The sequence below is a fragment of the Natator depressus genome, chromosome 4 (assembly GCF_965152275.1).
Source record: "Natator depressus isolate rNatDep1 chromosome 4, rNatDep2.hap1, whole genome shotgun sequence".
NCBI lineage: Eukaryota > Metazoa > Chordata > Testudines > Cheloniidae > Natator > Natator depressus.
In genome coordinates, this window is record NC_134237.1 from 140,573,196 (window position 1) to 140,592,437 (window position 19,242).

Here is a 19,242-nt window from a genome sequence, read left to right on the forward strand (position 1 = left end):
AAAAGTGCAGTCCCTGCAAGCTGCGTGAAAACTTTCTAAAGACACCATAATAGAGGCTTAACTTAAATGCATACCCCAAATTAAAGAACATAGTAAGAGAACCACAAAAGTGCTGCAATGGCTAAACAACTGTAAGCAGAGTCAGGATGAGCTCTACCCTGACATCTGGTGGTGAGTTGTGGAAAAGAACTTCAGGGGCTGATTTTGTTTGCATAGGCACACCCACCCTGCCTAGCATGAGCCCACAGTGGCCCAAATGGTCACTTTGGCTGCTGTGGGATCCCCAGTTTCTCTATTATTGGGGCAGGAAGAATAAAGTGTTGTTACTCTGGTTATGTGAATCAAGGACAGTGGAACTGTTTTATGACGGAGGGACTCGCCATCAACTAAGTAGCCCTCGCTAGACAAGGGACATGGGTTCCAAAACCCAGCGAATTGAGAGAGGTTGGGGATTGGTATTAATACTTGGTGGTATGGGCTCCTTGGTGAGAGAACTAAATGCTAATTACATTGTCTCTCTCCACTGTGGAATATCAGAGCTAGTTTTGATTCCATTAGGAGTCTAGTCACAGGCTGCTGAGCTGAATTCACTTTGGGCCAATGGTGCACCAGCCCTGAGGCTCCCCTGCTACAAGCTGAAATCACTAAAGAGGTAAAATTACTAACAGCTGGATATATCGTGGGGTGGCTGGAGTGGCTCACAGGACGGCTGGCAGAGCAGAGTGGAGCCCCACGGAGAGGTGGGGCAGTCGGCTTTGGACCATGTACCCAGGCTGGGAGGTAAAACTCTGCAGATAAACTTTTAAACTCTGGGGCTGCACTGACCGGGGACAGAGACTTTGGGTTGTTGGACTTTTGGGACTTTGGGTGACTTTTGGGTTGCTGGACTCAAGAACCAAAGGGAAAGTGCACGGCCCAATTTGCTTGCGGTGGGTTTTTGCTCATGGGTTGTGTTATGAATCCTGTTGGTGTTGTTCCCCAACATAATGCCACATTGTTTCTCTCTGTTATTGAAAGGCTTTTGCTACACTCAGACTCTGTGCTTGTGAGAGGGGAAGTATTGCTTCTTAGAGGTGCCTGGGGTGGGGGGTGGGGTGGTATATATTTGTCCCAGGTCACTGGGTTGGGGCTCGAGCCAGTTTTGCACTGCGTTGTTGGAACGGATCCCCTAGATACTGAACCCGGCCCTTATTACTGCCAACTCTGACGGGCAGAAGGGTTACACAACAAAGTAAAAGAAGCAGTGAGAGGCAAAAAGGCATCCTTTAAAGAGTGGAAGTTAAATCCTAGTGAGAAAAAGAGAAAGGAGCATAAACTCTGGCAAATGAAATGTAAAAACATAATTAGGAAGGCCAAAAAATAATTTGAAGAACAGCTAGTTAAAGACTCCAAAAGTAATAGCAAAAATATTTTTAAGTACATCAGAAGCAGGAAGCCTGATAAACAACCCAGTGGAGCTACTGGACAATCAAGATGCTAAAGGAGCACTGGACCACTCAAGGACAATAAGGCCAGTGTGGATAAACTAAACTAATTCTTTGAATCAGTCTTCATGGCTGAGGACGTGAGGGAGATTCCCAAACCTGAGCCATTCTTTTCAGGTGACAAATCTGAGGAATCATCCCAGATTGAGGTGTCATTAGAGGTTTTGGAACAAATTGATAAACTAAACAGGGCAACACCAGGACCAGATGGTATCACCCAAGAGTTCTGAAGGAATTCAAATGTGAAATTGCAGGACTACTAACTGTCGTCTGTAACCCATCATTTACACCAGCTTCTGTCCCAAATGACAGGAGGACAGCTAATGGGACGCCACTTTTTTAAAAGGGCTCCAGAGGTGACCCTGGCAACTACAGGCTGGTGACCCTGACTTCAGTACTGGGCAAACTGATTGAAACTATAGTAAAGAACAAAATTGTCAGACACAGAGATGAATGTAACTTGTTGGGGAAGAGTCAACATGGTTTTTGTAAAGGGAATCCAGTAGATATTGGACTTGGAAAAGATTCAGAAAAGGGCAACAAAAATGATTAGGGATATGGAACGGCTTCTGTATGAGGAGAGATTAATCAGACTGGGACTTTTCAGCTTGGAAAAGAGACGGCTAAGGGGGGATATGACTGAGGTCTATAAAATCATGACTGGTGTGGAGAAAGTAAATAAGGAAGTGTTGTTTACTCCTTCTCATAACATAAACACTAGGGGTCACCAAATGAAATTAATAGGCAGAATGTTTAAAACACACAGAAGGAAGTATTTCTTCACACAACCCACAGTCAACCTGTGGAACTCCTTGCCAGAGGATGTTGTGAAGGCCAAGACTATAACAGGGTTCAAAAAAGAACTAGATAAATTCATGGAGGACACGATGTGACGCAGCAGGGAGGGGGGAGTGTTGACCTGGGAATGTGCCTTGGGGACGGGAGACCTGAGAGCCTGTCACCTGAGCCAGGAGGGGGAGGGGGAGGTAACACCTCTGCCCAGGAATGTGGACGGAGGCTGCAGGAGGGAGCCTGCTGGGTGGGTTTAGTTTCAGTTTGGGGCTGGGTGGAGGAACACAGGGAACCCCAGGGCTGGGGTCTAAGCTCCCTGCTCCCCCAGAAGGACTTGACTGAGGGGTCCTGGGTGTCCCCACAAGCTCTGTTTTGGACTGTGTTCCTGTTGTCCAATAAACCTTCTGTTTTACTGGCTGGCTGAGAGTCTCAGTGAATGCCAGGAAGAGGGGTGCAGGGCCTGGACTCCCCCACACTCCGTGACACATGTCCATCAATGGCTATTAGCCAGGCTGGGCAGGGATGGTGTCCCTAGGCTCTGTTTGCCAGAAGCTGGGAATGGGTGACAGGGGACGGATCACTTGGTGATGCCCTGTTCTGTTCATTCCCTCTGGGGCACCTGGCATTGGCCACTGTCGGAAGACAGGATACTGGGCTAGATGGACCTTTGGTCTGACCCAGTCTGGCCGTTCTTATGAAGAAGAAAAAACGGTTACTAACCTTTCATAATTGTTCTTCAAGATAAGATGCACATGTCGCTTCCATAACCCGCCCCCCCGCACCCTTTTGCCCTGGAGTTTCTGGAAAGAATGAACTGAGGGGGTGAGGGGTTGGCTGGGCCCTTTATACTGATGCCAGCGGTGCATGGCAGCAGAGGTCTCTCAAGTCACCCCAACAGGTACAGCTGAGGGAAAAGATGTCTGGAGGCTGTGCACAGGGCATGGACGCACAAGAGTGGAAGGGACACGGGCAACTCATCTTGAAGAACAAGTTACGAAAGATTAGTAACCTTTTTTCATTTGTTTCTAGTTTCTTCTTTTGTGGCAGAGGTAGCTGCTCGTTCTGTTGTGGGGTACATTCAGTCCAGCTCTGCTTTTCACTCATTTTGTTGACTTGGATATGATTAAAGCAGTCTTTGCAGCAAGCTGCCATTCTGTGTTCCATAGAGGAGCTTATCTTTTATTAAGAAGACACACAGCTCCCCTAATGCTCACGTCTGAGCTTTAAGCAGTCACATTCTCGACAACTGTCTCATTATTGCCCTTGATTATGAATTTAAAAAATCTTTAGCATTTTTCAGGGGTTACAGAACCTTTCAAGTGGTCTAGATAATCCTTAGTCCTGCCATGAGTGCAGGGGAGTGGGTTGGATGATCTCTCAAGGTCCCTTCCAGTCCTACGATTCTAAGTGTATATCTTTAAAAAGCCAACCAACTAAACTACCCCCTCACAAAGTCTGCCTATCGCTGGTATAACTATGTGTAATCCCCAGGCCCGCCCCTCGTAGTCCCACCTTAGTTACATCCACTTTCTGCATCCTGTTTTAACCTAGTCTTTCAGCTCTTTGGGGTAGGGAGTGTCTCTTTCTATGTGTTTGTGCAGCTCTCGGCACACGGAGGCCCTGCACTGATTGGGTTCTCTGCCATACAAATAAATACTACTCAGTAATATCATTTAAGCTCAAGGGGTGGTAACAGCAGGATCACCCCGGGGAGGAGAGTGGAGGGATTCCTTTAAGGGGTCCATTTCCAAACTGTGGCCTGGGTTTTGCCCTCCGCTATACCCGTGTGATGGGTGTGTAAGTGAAGACACCGTCGGTTTCACTGGTGATTTCAATCCCTCCTCAGCTGGCTACCCAGAAGGGTGAGGAGCCCTCAGCCCTGTCTTGAGCCCAAGGGGAAATGTTGTATCAGCCTGTCCCAGGGCCCGGCTGGCCCGCAGATCCCCTCCCCTGTCCTGTACAGGGAGAACAAACCCAGGGCCTCTGGTGGAGAGCCAGTTCCGCTGAGCCGGGTTCCCAGCAGACCAAAGCAAAGTTGAGAAGCCAACATCCCAGCCTTGTGCGGAGGGGTCTCTTCCCCTCGGGTGGCTGCGGGGGGAGCTCGGGAGGGGCAGAAGCTGCTGTCTGCCTGTCAGCCGCCCAGCCTCCCTCCCTCCCGGACCATCTGAGGAGCTTTTCCTGGCCCACTCCTCTCTCCTCCCCCCGTAATCAGCTGGCCACGCAGCCTGCCACCTGGCTGGCCGCCCAACTGGATGGCAGGCATCGCCATGGCAACCCGCTGCAGCCCCTTCCCTGGGCAGGAGCGAGCCGCAGCGCCGGGCCTAGAGAACGGAGCAGAATTACGGGATAATCCTGTCACGGGGCCTCACCAGCGCTCCCCGCCCGCACGGCCAGGGGAAGCTGCGAGAGGGTGATGGGCCCGTCGTGTGCCTGCCATGTCCCCCACCCCCACATGGAACAGCCCTGGCGGCTCGGCTCTGGCATCATCCGACGGGCTTTGGGGGTGTAAGGAGCCAACTCCCTCTCCTGGGTGCCTCGCCAGCTGCCCTAGGGACCCCCGCCTTAGAGCCGCTGGCAGGAAGGTTTGGGGGTAACAGGGAAGTGCGAGCCTGGTTTCCTTAGCACTTGCAGGCCCTGGAGGCTGCTGCACCGCTACAGACTAGAGACCGAATGGCTAGGCAGCAGTTCTGCAGAAAAGGACCTAGGGGTGACAGTGGACGAGAAGCTGGATATGAGTCAACAGTGTGCCCTTGTTGCCAAGAAGGCCAATGGCATTTTGGGATGTATAAGTAGGGGCATAGCGAGCAGATCGAGGGACGTGATCGTTCCCCTCTATTCGACACTGGTGAGGCCTCATCTGGAGTACTGTGTCCAGTTTTGGGCCCCACACTACAAGAAGGATATGGATAAATTGGAGAGAGTCCAGCGAAGGGCAACAAAAATGATTAGGGGTCTAGAGCACATGACTTATGAGGAGAGGCTGAGGGAGCTGGGATTGTTTAGTCTGCAGAAGGGAAGAATGAGGGGGGATTTGATAGCTGCTTTCAACTACCTGAAAGGGGGTTCCAAAGAGGATGGCTCTAGACTGTTCTCAATGGTAGCAGATGACAGAACGAGGAGTAATGGTCTCAAGTTGCAATGGGGGAGGTTTAGATTGGATATTAGGAAAAACTTTTTCACTAAGAGGGTGGTGAAACACTGGAATGCGTTACCTAGGGAGGTGGTAGAATCTCCTTCCTTAGAGGTTTTTAAGGTCAGGCTTGACAAAGCCCTGGCTGGGATGATTTAACTGGGAATTGGTCCTGCTTCGAGCAGGGGGTTGGACTAGATGACCTTCTGGGGTCCCTTCCAACCCTGATATTCTATGATTCTATGTTCATCCTCCGAACAGGCCCCCCCAGGCACTGTCAGGGCAAACCGCGCCCCCCCCCGCCCCGCCCCAGCTTAGCAGGGCCTGGAGGGACCCAGCTAGTGGGGGAGAGGGATTTCAGGCTGCAAGAGCCAGTCAGGCCTTAGCCTCTGTGTCGAGGCTGCCAGCAAGGGAGCCAATTACTGCCAATTGGGCTAGTGGTTTCTAGGATGCGGACACCTGTCATGGAGGTGAAAGGCAGCCCATTCCCTGCTCCCACCCTGAGCCAGCCCATCCGCCTGATCTGGGTCAGAGCAGAGCTGGCATCCTCTAGAGGGGAAAGGTCCTGTATCCCATTCCCCAATGCCCTGAACTAGCCAGGTCCCAGCATACATATTACACATTGAAATAATCCTCAGTGGTGCTTATAAACCCGCAGGGTGTCAGGGCTCTGGCAGGACTTGGGGCAGCGAGAGCATGGCTTGACAAGGAGACATTGGGCACCAAGGCTGGGTAGTCTGCAAAGAGAGAGGCTGCTCCCAGTCCAGCTCAGCTGGTGTTAATCTGCCCAACTGTCCCTGAGCTGGAATCTCCATCTCCATTTCTTGCTGCTTGATGACAACTTGCCCCCCTTGCCTGGCCTCCAGATCCAGGCTTCTTTCCTGCAGCTCTGACCAGAGGTGCACCCCACTGAGGAGCTTTCTGCTTGGAGATCTTCTGTTATTCCCCTCCTCCTACCCCACTCTGGGGCTGGTTCTCGTTCCTGTGGGCAGCAGCTCCGCTCCAGGTTCCCAGCCACCTGCTCTGCTAGCAAGTGACTGCAAGACTGAAAAGCAGCAGAACAAAGGGCTAACAATGACAGGAGGCTGGTCCCTGTGGGTGAGCAGCGCCATGCTGGGACTGGTCTCCAAAGAGAACCAGGGGCTGGGGAAGGGTGAGGCAACAGGACGGGGAGAGTAGAGGTGCGGGCAGCTGCTCTTCTGCCCGCAGCCTCTGTATTCCCAGCTGGAGCAGTTGTTGGAGGCTAGCGATTTCCAAGCTCCGGCTGCATGCATGCAACTGCCATGAAACATGCAGCATGAGAGCCAGACACCGGGGGTCCTGTGTCTTCTACAATCCCGCAGCCAGGGAATCTGCTGCCAGCTCCTTCCAGTACCACTGAATCTCAACTTCTGTCACCAGATGCAAGCTTCTAATGGGTTTGCAAAGAAAACTTTCAGAAAGTGCCCAGTGTGTGATTCACTGGGGTGCTGCCTGCCTGACAACATCCACCTCAGAGGCGGGAGCTGCCCCATTCATCTCAACGGGATGTTAACTCTGACCTCTTATGCTATGTCTATATCTTGCCAATTCTTTCTGCCTTTTCTACCCATCCATGCAGCTAAAACTCTTGTCCAGGCTCTTACAATCTTGTGTCTCGATTTCTGCAACAGCTTTCTCTCAGGCCGTGACAACTGCAGTTTTGTCCTGCTTATATCCAATCAGAATGATGCTGCAGAGATCATTTTCCTAGCTCATTGCACTGACAATCTCCCCCTCTCTTTGCATCTCTCCCCTGGCTCTGTCACATCAAACAGAAGCTACTTGTTTTCGTTCTTAAAGCCCTTCATGGTCTGTCACCACTTTACCTATCATCTCTCATTTGCTATTGAGATGTCAGCTCCTGCCTCCAATAGGCCCATGATCCTGCCTCCCTCCCCCATTGGTTACATTTTCAAGCAAGCGCCTTTGTGCTTTTTCCCGTTCTCTCTCCATAAACATCTGCAAAGCGAACTCATTATCCTCCTTAACGCTCTCCTTTGCCATGAGGCCAACAAAGAAACATAAGGAGGGTTCGGCTGCTGGTGTGTGCTGAGGCCACGGCCTGTCGTGCTGACCAGCACATTCTCTGGTTCCTTCATACTGCCCCATTGCTCTGTCTCTGTCCAGCTGTTGTCTCTTCTCTTACATGTTCAGTGCTAGCTCTTTGGGCTGGGACGGCCTTTCTGGGCTGGGCTACCACTGTGGGGCCCTGGGCCATGACGGGGGTTCCTTGGTGCTCTGGTGTTACAAATAATGAGCGGTTGCTACGTCACTGCTGTCGTGTTAGCAGGAACCTCCAGCCCATCTCCATCGCTGTGGGCTGCCCGGGCGGTTCTTGAGGCAGGAACAGAAGGGCAGCTGGCTGGCGGGGTGCGGGAGCCGGAGCTCCCTCTGTCACTGGGGAAGGGAAAGGGGAAATGTGTTGCCAGAACCCCTCCCGCAATGTCCTCTCTGACCCTCCGCAGCTGCCCCCCTCTAGCTGTCCCACTGGCAGCCCCTCGCAGGGATGTGCTGCTAATGGGAACATGGAGGCAGGGGTACCCAAGGAAACCCACCCTACAGCTGAGTTTGGCTTTGGCTCAGCACACGAGTCAGGCAGCTTTAACGCACCAAAGGCCTCCGGCTTGGAAGGTGCAGAGACGTCGGCCAGCAGCGTTCCACCACCGGGGAGCCCGGGGCCCTGCTCTCAACACGCAGGACAGCCCGTAATGGCCCTTCAAGTTACAGGGTGAGCATGAGGGCCTGAAGGCCCCTGTGTTTACCCAGCCCAGGGCGACGGGCACGAGTGGGGCTGGTGGAAGGGGAGGGGCCAGCAGAGCTGGGCTCACAGCCCCACGTAGCCTCAGGACGGGGCAGCAGAGACAAGGCAGGGTCCCACTGCTGGCTGCGCGAGGTCCCGCCGGGGCCATTGGGGCTGGTCTGCGGGCAGCTCGTGGCTGCTGGCTGGGGAACGTTGCTCTGGGCTGTGGGAAGGTGCCTGGCCTCCGGCCTGTTTGTGTTTGCTCAGGTGACCCTTTGATGGCCCCCGCCTGGTGCCCTGTGGCAGACAGAGCTCACACAGCACCGGGGTGGCTGCCTGGAGCATACCCAGGGCTCCAGGGTCAGCTGGGCCCCTGGAGCGGAGAGGGAGAGTCGCTGGGTGTGTTTAGCAGGGGACAGCAACATCTCCGGGAGCCCTAGGCAGAGGCAAACCCAGCTGCTGGATGCAGCTCACCGGCCGAGAGTCCTCATGTCTGTGAGAAGCTTTTCTGCTGAGGGATCCCACAGTGCTGCCGTGCTCAGAGAGGGCCCAGCCAAACTGACATGCAGCCAGCTGTGGGGTGGAGCGGAGCAGCTGCTCAACAGAACTGTGCTGCCTGGCCCCTCTGCACCTGTTCGGACACTGCTAGGACCAGAGCGTGACTGCTCCTCCCAGCCCGGGCAGCCGTCTCTCTCCCTGCATGCTCAGCCTTTCCACCCAGCCAGCCTCTCCATGTTCCTCAGCCCAGCCTGTGCCCCCTTCCCTGCCCACACAGCCCCCAGGCTCCCCACACCTCTGCATCTATGTCCTCTTGCTCTCCCAGGGCTCTGCTCATGCCCCAGCCCCATATTCCCCCCCTGCCTCCCACTGTATCACAGCCCTGCCATTCCAGCTCTGCGCTCCGTCTTCCCTGCTCTCTTCAGAGCCTACCCCCAGCGCCCCGCAGCTTCAGGGCTTCTCATGCTGCCCCCAGGGCCTGGGCCTACCTGCCAGACCCCTCTGTCCCCTCCTTCCACAACCCCCGATGCTCTTCCCCTCCTTGTCTTTGTCTCTGGTCCTCTTCAGGCGGGGGAGGAAACAAGTGTGTCCTAAAGCCTGTTTGCGGGGTATGACATGCCCTAGCGCTGGGTTTCATTCCGATAGGGCAGGGGCTGGGCTTTGTCCCTCTGGAGCTAAGCGTCTCCAAGAATGGGATCCATCCCCAGCCAGGGAGTTACAGGGCCTCCAGGCCCAACCTGGCGCACAATTCCTGGCCAGACCCAGGCCCAGCCATGGAGCCCCCAGTCCTGCTGTAGGACGGGGAGTCTCCAGGGGCATCTAGCTCCCCGGCAGGGTTTTTTCTGGAGATTCAGCCAAAAGTCCTTCCCCTTTCTCTGTTCCACACTTTGCATTCCCCTGATCATTCCTCTGCCCCTGAGGGGCTGGGCTCATGGCTCCCCCTGGCACCCCTCAGCCCAGCTGCTTTGCACATGGAGTTGTTCCCTCCAGGACTCGCCCGTCTCCCTGCAGACCTCAGCCCCTGCTGGGTCCCAAACATTGGGCTGGGCTTCTCCAAATGCCCTGCACTTTGTTGCTCTCTCTCTGGGAAGACGGTGCTCAGAGCTAAGGGCCGGGTCTTGGGGCAGCGGGGGTCACCTCAGGGGCTGACAGATGGGGACCTGGCCTCCTTGATCTGGGGCGGGCGGGTGGTCTTTGGGATTGATGGGCTTGGAGCAGCAGGCTGGGGCCCAGGATGGTCTCAATCTCCCCAGGGCTGGCTACGGTGGACTGCCCCCTCCCTGCTTTGGGATGGGAGGCCTCTGTATGATACAAGGCCCAGAATAGACCCGGGTCCCCTTGCTGCTGTCTGCTCCTGCTCTTGCCGTGGGCTGGGCCGTTACCAAAGGAAGCTGAGGGAGTGGGCCCCTGGTGCATGCCATGAGGAGGAGACCCGGAGGGGATGGTGTGACGAAGTGGGACTGTTCTTAATGTTTCCTCTGAATAGTGTGGGGGTGCCTCAGTTTCCCCTATGCAGTTCTTAAGTCTCTAGGGGGTGGGGTAAGGGCGTAGGATCATTGCAGAGCCCTAGAGGGCAGGTGTGAGCAGGGGTCTGGACACAGAGAATGGCCGACACCCTGTTTCCTGGCCACTGATGGCCTGGGCCCTTCCCCCCTGCAAGGTGAGAGCTAAAGGGTTGGAGAACAAAGGAATCCGGTGACCTCCTGGCCCGGGAAAGAGACAAAGCCCAGAGGAGGAGGGGCTGGAGGGAGTTTCAGTTTGGGGCTCGCTGGGGACATGGAGTGAAGTGCAGACGGGGTTGTCTGGCTCACTGCCCCCCACAATGGACCCAGCTGAGGGGTCCTGTTCTCTGCACCTACAAGCTCTGTGTTAGACCATGTTCCTGTCGTCTAATAAACCTTCTGTTTTACTGGCTGGCTGAGAGTCACGTCTGACTGCGAAGTGGGGTGCAGGACCTTCTGGCTTCCCCAGGAGCCCTGCCTGAGTGGACTCGCTGTGGGAAGTGCACGGAGGGGCAGAGGATGCTGAATGCTCCGAGGTCAGACCCAGGAAGGTGGAAGCTGTGTGAGCTGTGTGTCCTGCAGACAGGCTGCTCCCCGAGAGGAGACTTCCCCAGAGTCCTGCCTGGCTTCCTGGGGAGCAGTTCCAGAGCATCGCCCGGGGACCCCGTGACAGACGGGCAAGAGGACAGTTGGGGCAGCAGCCCCGGGCCGGGCCGACAGAGTGGGGCAGAAGGGGAGGGGCTGGGGCAGAGGGGGCTCCGTGGGGAGCGGCAGGGGCTGGGGCAGAGTGGGAGGGGGCTCTGTGGGAAGGGGCGGGGAGGGGGCAGAGTGGGAGGGGGCTCTGTGGGGAGGGGCTGCATGGGGAGGGGAAGGGAGGGGCTGGAGCAGAGGGGGAGGGGCTGCGTGGGGCGGGGCGGGGGCAGAAGAGATGCAGAAAGCAAGGGAAGGAAGTGGGGGTGGGAGCCCCCGTTGCTGTGGCTGGTTTCCCAGCATCCTGCCGGGTGCCTGAGTGGAACATCAAGTGAGGCGAGAGCGTGAGTTGGGCAGGGAGCTGCCATCTGGACTGCAGAGCCGGCCCCAGCCATGTGCTCCCAGGGACAGCCCCCCCAGGAGCCTTGCCTGCCCCCCCCTCCAGGGACAGCCCCCCCCCCGGAGCCTTGCCTGCCCCCCCCTCCAGGGACAGCCCTCCTCCGGGGGTGGGTGTGAAGCCCCACGGGCAGTGCCCGTTAAAGGATTGTGGGGCTCCATGCACTGTGGGTCATGGGCAGGGTGTCGACCCTCAGGTTGGCTTTAGCCCTGGCTCCCGGGCCGCATCCCAGGCTTGGGGTCCATGGACTCTGCGTCGCTTGGCCTGGCCCAGCCAGGCCCCGGCAGGCAGGGGAAGTGGCAGCGTGGCCAGAATCCCTCCAGGACGAGGGTCCGGGCGTCTCCGTTCCTTGTGCAGGGCCTGGCTGGTCTCCCAGCGCGGCGAGGGGGACCCTGGGGCCAGCCTCAGCCCCCACTCCTCAGACCTTCCGCACAGGGCCAGCACAGGGCCTGGGGGTCAGGCCCCACAACCGGGGCCCAGGTATGGGATTTGGGGGCTGGGTGTCAGGCCCATAGGCAGGACCCAGTTATAGGATTTGGGGGCTGGGTGTCAGGCCCCATAGGCAGTGCCCAGTTATAGGATTTGGGGGCCCCGTGCACTGGGGTGATGAGCACGGTATAAAAACTTCTATAGAACCGAATGGAACGAGAGGAGTGTATGGCAGTGAGGAATGAGGAGTAAGCCAGAGCAATAACCCCAGCATCCCCTGAAATCTGACCTGTCCCAAGGCTAGAGAGAGGCCGGAAGGTGCTGGCTAAGTGACAGCCAGCCAGGCCCAGGGACATGGTAGAACTGTCAGTAATAATGGAGAAATGCAGACGGGTTCAACAGATATTTCTGTTGTGTATTTGGGAAAAAGCTGGACGATGGAGTCAAGGCAGATGTTGATACACTTCCCATTCCAACAGTAATTGGGAAGATGTTAAAGAGCAGCCACTAAAGTTAAACATTTTAAAATCAGCAGGTCCAGATAACTTACAGCTAGGAGTTTTCAAAGAGCTGGCTGAGGAGATGGCTGAACCATGAATGTTGATTTTCAATTAGGCTTGGAGCCCTGGGGAAGTCCCAGAAGACAAAGACAGATAATGCTGTGCCAACATTTAAAGAGGTAAAGGGGACCATGTCTGAGGTAAGAATGACCTAGGTAATTAAAGGCCTGTCAGCCTGACATCAATCCTGGGCAAGATAATGGAGCGGCTGATACGAGAGGTGTTTAATAAACAAGTAAGGGAGGGCAATATTATTAATGCCAGTCCAAGTCGGTTTATGGAAAATAGATCCTGTCAAACTAACTTCATATCTTGTTTTGATGATATTACAGGTTCGGCTGAAAAGGAAACAGGGTTGATGTAATATACTTAGACTTCAGTAAGACGTTTGATGTGGTACCGCATGTCATTTTGATTAAAAACCTAGAACAATACATAATTAAATGGATTAAAAGCTGGTTAACTGACAGGTCTCAAAATGTAATTGTAAACAAGGAATCATCATTGAGCTGGCTTGTTTCTAGCGGGGTCCCCCAGAGATCGGTTCTTGGCCCTGTGCTATTAAACAGTTCTATCAATGAGCTGGCAGAAAACATAAACTCCTCACTGATAAAGTTTGCAGATGACACAAAGACTGGGGGAGTGGGAAATAATGAAGAGGACAGGTCACTGACAGCAATCTGAGTCACTTGGCAAGATGGGAGCAAGCAAACAATATGCATTTCAATCCAGCCAACCGTAAAGTCCTACATCTAGGGAGAAAGCATGCAGGACACTTACAGGAGAGAGACTCTGTCCTGGGAAGCAGCGACTCTGGAAAAGACTTGGGGGCTGCGGTAGTCGATAATCACTTGAACATGCAATGCTTGGCCGAAAGAGTGATTCTGGGATGTAAACAGGGGAACCTAAGCAGGAGCAGAGAGGCTCTTTTCCCTCTGTATCTGGCACTGGTGCAACCGCTGGTGCCCACAATTCAGGAAGGATGTTGATAAATTGGAGAGGGGTCAGAGAAGAGCCAGGAGAATGATCACAGCATTGGCTAACCTGCCGTGTACTGACAGACGCAGGGAGCTCAGTCTGTTTGGCTAAAGAGAAGGTTCAGGGGTGACTTGATCGCAGCCTGTAAGTACCTACCTGGGGAAGAGAAATTTGATAATAGAGGAGGGCTCTTCAGTCGAGCAGACAAAGGTCTGGCAAGATCCAGTGTCTGGAAGTTGAAGCGAGACAAATTCAGACTGGAAAGAAGGTGCAAGATTTTAACCGAGGGTAAGGAACCATTGGAACAGGTTACCGAGGGCTCCGGTGGATTCTCCATCCCTTGCCATGTTTAAATCAAGCCTGGCTGTTTGTCTAAACGCTCTGCTCTGGTAAGTGTTGTGGGGATGTTCTCTGCCAGCAGGTCAGACGGATGATCACAAGGGTCTCATCTGCCCTTAGAATCTCTTAATGTTTGACACACACACGCCCCCTTTCTGCAGCAGCCATCGGCTCCAGCCCTAGGTCTTGGCCCCAGCCCTGGGCCTTTTAATTCACGGATTGGTCTCTGAGGCCAGGGCACTGGCAGCAGTGGGCCGAGCGGGGCACAAGTGCAGAAGGCTGGGACATGACTGTGCAAGAGAAGGATGGGGGGCAGATGTCCCACCTGCCTGTGCCTCACCCCAGACTCTTCTGGCCTCACTGAGGCAGGTCCGAAGTATGCTCTGGTAGAAGAGACAGGGCTGGGGGGGATGGGCTGTCCCATGTCCCATCTGCAGGCCCCTGGTTGCTGTGGAGTGGTCCTGGGGCCAGTGCTCTCAGGTCAGGTTTTCTAATGGCCCCAGCCTGGCTGTTCCCAGTGCCTGGAATGGGGATCTGGGGTGGGGAGACACCTAGGCCCACCTTCTCCCAACCCTAAGTTTAGGGTCACTGTGGGAAGGGCTCCCACGTGGGAAGAATCTGCACAGGTTTCCTTGGGCCGGAGGTGGCGGCTGAGCAGCTAGGGAGGAGCTGAGAGACGGCTGAGGGCGCTGATTCACCCCTTGTCGGCCATCAGGGTAAGGAGGTGCCTGGGGAGGTAGAAAGACACATTCAAAGAAATCAAAGGACACAATGTGTGGGTAACCTGTGGAACTCACCGCTGCAGGGTACTTTGAGGCACATAGCTCAGACAAGGAACAGACACGGGTGGGTAAGATGAGCATCTGCAAGGACACACTGGCAGGGCCAAGGGGGGAAATACGGGACTTTCAGATCTTGGTTCTCCCACTACATTTGAGCAAATGGCCCCAGACACCCATGTAGCTAGTGTCTATGCAGGTGTGTGTGTGTCTGGGTGGGGTGAAGGTGGGGGGAGCAGGGGGCTGCAGAGACAGGCCCATGGAAGAAGGAGCAGGTGAGGTGAGGGAGGGAAGGATGGAGGGGAGAGGCAGGAGCTGGTGGCAGAGGGTGGTAAGGGCAGCAGAAAGCTGCTTTGATGGGAGGAGGGCTGGAGACGGGGGTTCCCAATGGGCCGCTGCTGCTCTGGCCCCTTGCTGGGGGCTCAGAAGGTTTGTCTACATGGCTGTTGGGAGCACGCCAGCACGTCCCAGCCCAGGGGGAGAGTCCCACGCAAACTCTGCCAGGGCTCGCACACTGACACCAGCAGCGCCTTGCGCTAGCCACCAGAGTCCCAGCCCGCCTGACCCCTGGGTCCATCCCGGGTGGATCTGTGGGAAGCAGCCGTACCCTGAGCGCTGGCACTGCTGCCGGGGACACCAAGCCCCTCCCCTCTGACGTGTCTGGTTCCCTCTGGACCCAGCTCCAGGGGTGGCAGAAGGGGGGCCAGGGCTGAGGTGGGGGCATGGCCTCCCAGAGGGGGCTGGATTCTCTTCCCAGCCAGCCCAGCAAGAAGTGGGAGGTGGGCTCTGGGTCCCTGGGGCTCTGGGAGGGCAGCGGAAAGGAGAAAGGGACCGAGTGAAGGAAGAAGTGTTTGGAGGGGCCCATGGGATTCGGGGCGGGGGGAGCGCTCTTGCCTCTCTTGGCTTGAATAATATAAAGGAGCTTTTGAGAACCATCTGCTTTGACTTTCCCTACCGCAGGAAATCAAAGGCAAGCCCCCTGCCACTCCCTCCCCCGCCTGCCTGAGGAGGAAAATCCTGGATTTGGAGCCGGGAGAGCTGGGCCTGTTGGGGTCCTGTCCCGGGGCAGCAGCTGCCCCCAGCACACTCCTGGCTTACCCCCCTCCAGGTAACAAGCCCATCTTCCTCAGCAGGCCCTGGGCCTGCTCCTTGAGGCGCTGTTACCGCACAGTCCCCTTCTCTGGGTGCCCCCCAGCCAGCTAGGTGGGTAGGGGTGATGTCCCTGTGGAGAGAATTTGCCCTGAGCCCCCTGCATGGGGCTCATCCCTGGTGCCAAAGGGTTGGGCTGGGGAGAAGTTTCTCCAAGATCCCCCGTGCTGGGCCTGCCCCTGCTGCTGGCTCAATGGGTGGAGGCGGGAGATGTTACCCTAGCCCCCTACTGGGCTCAGCCCTGATGCTGAGGGGTTGGGCTGGGGATGCTGCCCCTCTGGAGAGAGGTTACCTTGGGCTCCCTTGGCAGGGCTCATCCCCAACGCTGACAGGTGCCTACAGCCCATCACCTGTCCTTGCGCCCCAACTCACCCCCTCACCATAAAGCCCCTCTCTGAGGAGCATCGTGGGCGGCCCCAGTCCCGGCTGCAATCCTGTTTGCACTAACACCTGGCAACGTTTTCGTTGCATGCAGGATTCTTCTCACTTCTTGCCCTAAATGGCTGAGTAGGGGAGCGGTGCTCTGTTACACGGCTGCCACGCTCCACCTCAGAGGTTGCTGCATTTGGGAGGTGGGCTAGGTGATTCCTGTGTGTGCAGCCTGTCAGTGCTGAGTAGCTGGGCCTGGCTTTCAGCTGAAGAGTATCCAGAGCCAGAACAGCTGCAGGCCCAGCGGGGAAATACTGGACAGCAGAGAAAACAGCAGGGTACTAGAGGGCAACAAATCCACCCCGTGCCCCCCCGCTGGCTTGTACTCCTGCACCCATGGGCCCCATGGCACGGGCGCTGCACAAACACAGAGGGAGACGTGGTCCCTGTCGCAAAGAGCTCACACTCTCGCCTTCCTCTGACCCAACAAAGCTGGAGCTGGGACACCAGGTGGTGGGCCGAGTGCTCCGAGGAGGCACCGAGAGGCCTTTTTCTAGATGCTCCGCTGCGCTGGGGTGTCCTGCTCACATGCTCAGGGTCAAACTGATCCCCAGATTGGGGGTCAGGCAGGAAATTCCCCCAGGCCAGGTTGGCAGGGACCTGGGTTTCTTTCCCCTTCCTCTGCAGCGTGGCTCACCTGCTGGGGTCAGCTGGCCCTGTCGCACTTCAGCGGTTCCCTGCCATCACAGGGCCCTGGGCGCTGGCGGGACCTTGGCTCCAGTCTCTGCCTGTGGCACACAGCAGTGCCGTCTCCTGGGGGCTAAAGTCTGGGGACTCCGTACCCCGGTATCTGGGCCGCGATATGCAGGAGCTCAGACTGCGCGAGTGGCTGGGCCCCACTGGCCTTAAACTACATGAAACATGAACAAGTTACCAAAGGGGGGGTGTCAAAAGCCCCGATGCTGCAGCAGGATCAGCGTCCGGGGTGGTGCCAGGGGATGGGACAGTGTCGGGGGAAGCAAGGGCGACACCTGGGGAAGGGAGAGTATCTGGGGGAATGAGGGTGTCGTCTGGGGCAGGGGCAGCATCTAGGGAGCTGAGAATGTGGGGGATGGCAGCGGCTGGGGGCTGGGACAGTGCCTGGGGGAGCAGAGTCAGAAATCCGTCTTTGCTTCATTGACAGTGAGGAAGCTGAGACCCGCCCTGGCTGCCTGGGGGACTCCAGTTCCCTGGGCCCCTGGGGAAGCTGTTCCAGCTCCACTTTCCCCCCCCCCCGCCCCCCGCCCGTCCCTGGCAGTGACTCCTCCTGGCCTCATGGGGCACAGCATTCCCCAGCTGTTGGGTTTTCCGCGGTGCACCTGGAAGCTCTCCAGGCATAGGCTGTGTTGTGGAATTTCCTGGTCTCTGGTTTTATTTGCGGGGGGGGGCGGTTAAAACAGGCCCTCCAGCGCTTGCCTAGAGGCCAACTGGAGAGTGCCAGAAATGAACCAGGGTGTCTCTTCGACTGTGCCTGGCAGGGCAGGGCCCTGAGCTCTGGCTGCGCTGTGCACAACACCGGGTTCGGGAAGGCCAAATTTCCACACCCGCGTGTCTACTTTAGTGTGGCCGGGATTCCGCGCTGTGCCCTGCCGTGTGTGCGGAGCAGCCCCCTCGTGTCACAGCCCTCGGACACCACTGACCAGCTGGCGGTTCGTTAGACGCTAGCAGGCAAGTGCCAGCTGTTTGCCAAGCCAGCTCTCACAGGCACTCGTCACGGCTCCCTCTCCTCTCTGGTTAGCTCACACTGCTCAATGCTGGAGCCACGCAGTGCGGTCACTCGGTGTTATCACAAACGGCTGACGGATTTTGCTCAAACTTCACAATAAAAACCAAAACGTCCTCTTGGACTGAGCCCAGGCCTGGGAAATTTCAGCCCGAAGAACTAAAGTTCTGGGAAGTTAGAAGCAACTGCCAAAGGGCTTGGAATGGAAATCCTTGGCCCGACCAAAGCCAAGTGTTATCCTGGTGCCAGTTTGTGGGAGCGGATCTGTAGGGCCTGGCAGCGGGGCGGTTCTCAGCTGCCAGCGGGGGAAGGATTGGGGGTCTTACGTTTCACTATGAAGGTGGCAAGTTTCAGGAGAAACCTGACTGACAATCCACGCCAAGGACCCAGCCGTAAGGAAGGCCTGTTCCGACAGGCTTCCCCTGGACCCGTCAGTGCCGGGGACCCCCGCTGCGTTGGGTTATAGAGATGTGCTAGCTGGCACCCAGGCCATTAACAGCTTTGGTGTCGAACATCAGGACCTTTTAAAGTCTACTGCCAGGAGCGTGCCTGGCACCGTGTGGGCTAACAGGCCTGGTTCTCGGGTCCAGCACTGGGTGGGGAGCCAGACACCCTGGGCAGCACTGGAGTAAGATGGTTTAATAGCCTGGTGGTGCCAGCCAGAGTGTACTCGTGACCTCCCCTTTCGTCCCTGGTGCAGCACAGCCAGGACATGCTGGACTCTGGCCAGCGGGAGCTGGTGAGTGGGATTTCTGGCTGTGGTGGGCTCGAGTCAGGGGCCGACTTGACAAGCAGGGGCAAGTGCCCTCCCCAGCGGGCGTCTCCCTTGGCGCTGGGTGAGTGGAGTCAGTAGTTATCCGGAGGGGAGCATGCCCCCTACTGAGCACCCAGCCCGCCCCCTGCAGCACTTCCGTGTTCCTAAGCTCATCCGTCCAAGGACCGAGCTGGCTCAGCCCTGCTGAGCTGGTGAGACCAGGGCAGGCAACTGTCTCAGGTTCAAAACCCTCCTCTCCCCCCTGGGGCCAGGCGGACCCCAGGGAAGACGGTGCAGTGCTGCCAGCTCTGTGCTGGACTTCAGCACGTCCTCTTCTGGGTGAGATGCCAAACGAAGGACAGGGCCCAAGGGTCGGGTGTTAACCCTGGTGTAACGCCATCCCCAGAAGTGGCTGCATTTCAGAGGTAGCTCAGTAAAATGCCCGTGAATACACAAGCAATTTAGGTCCCTTTGGACTGACAAGTGTGAGGGAAAGTTTCATCCCTTGTGCACTTGGTGGCTGCAAAGGACCCCCAGAGGTCCCCGCGTCCCACAGACACCTGGGGTCCCCTGCTCCTCCCTTCTGTTGGGGAGAATTGTTTCCACTGGAAACGCAGACTCATGCCGAAGGCCCAGACACGGGGCGGGAAGCCCGCAGCCGTTCCAGCGCCCAGCAGGCCTGGCTGCTCGGGCTGTCAGTGTGGCTGTCAGACAAGGCGTCCCACATTTGTACTTGTGACCTGATTCTTTACCCCAGGATCTGCCCCCGGCCGAAGCTGATCTGGGCCGTTCTGGTCTGGCCTGCCCCATGGAGGGGCAAAGAATTTCGTCCTGGATTCTCCCTCCCTGGGCTGTGGCCCTGCAGCGAA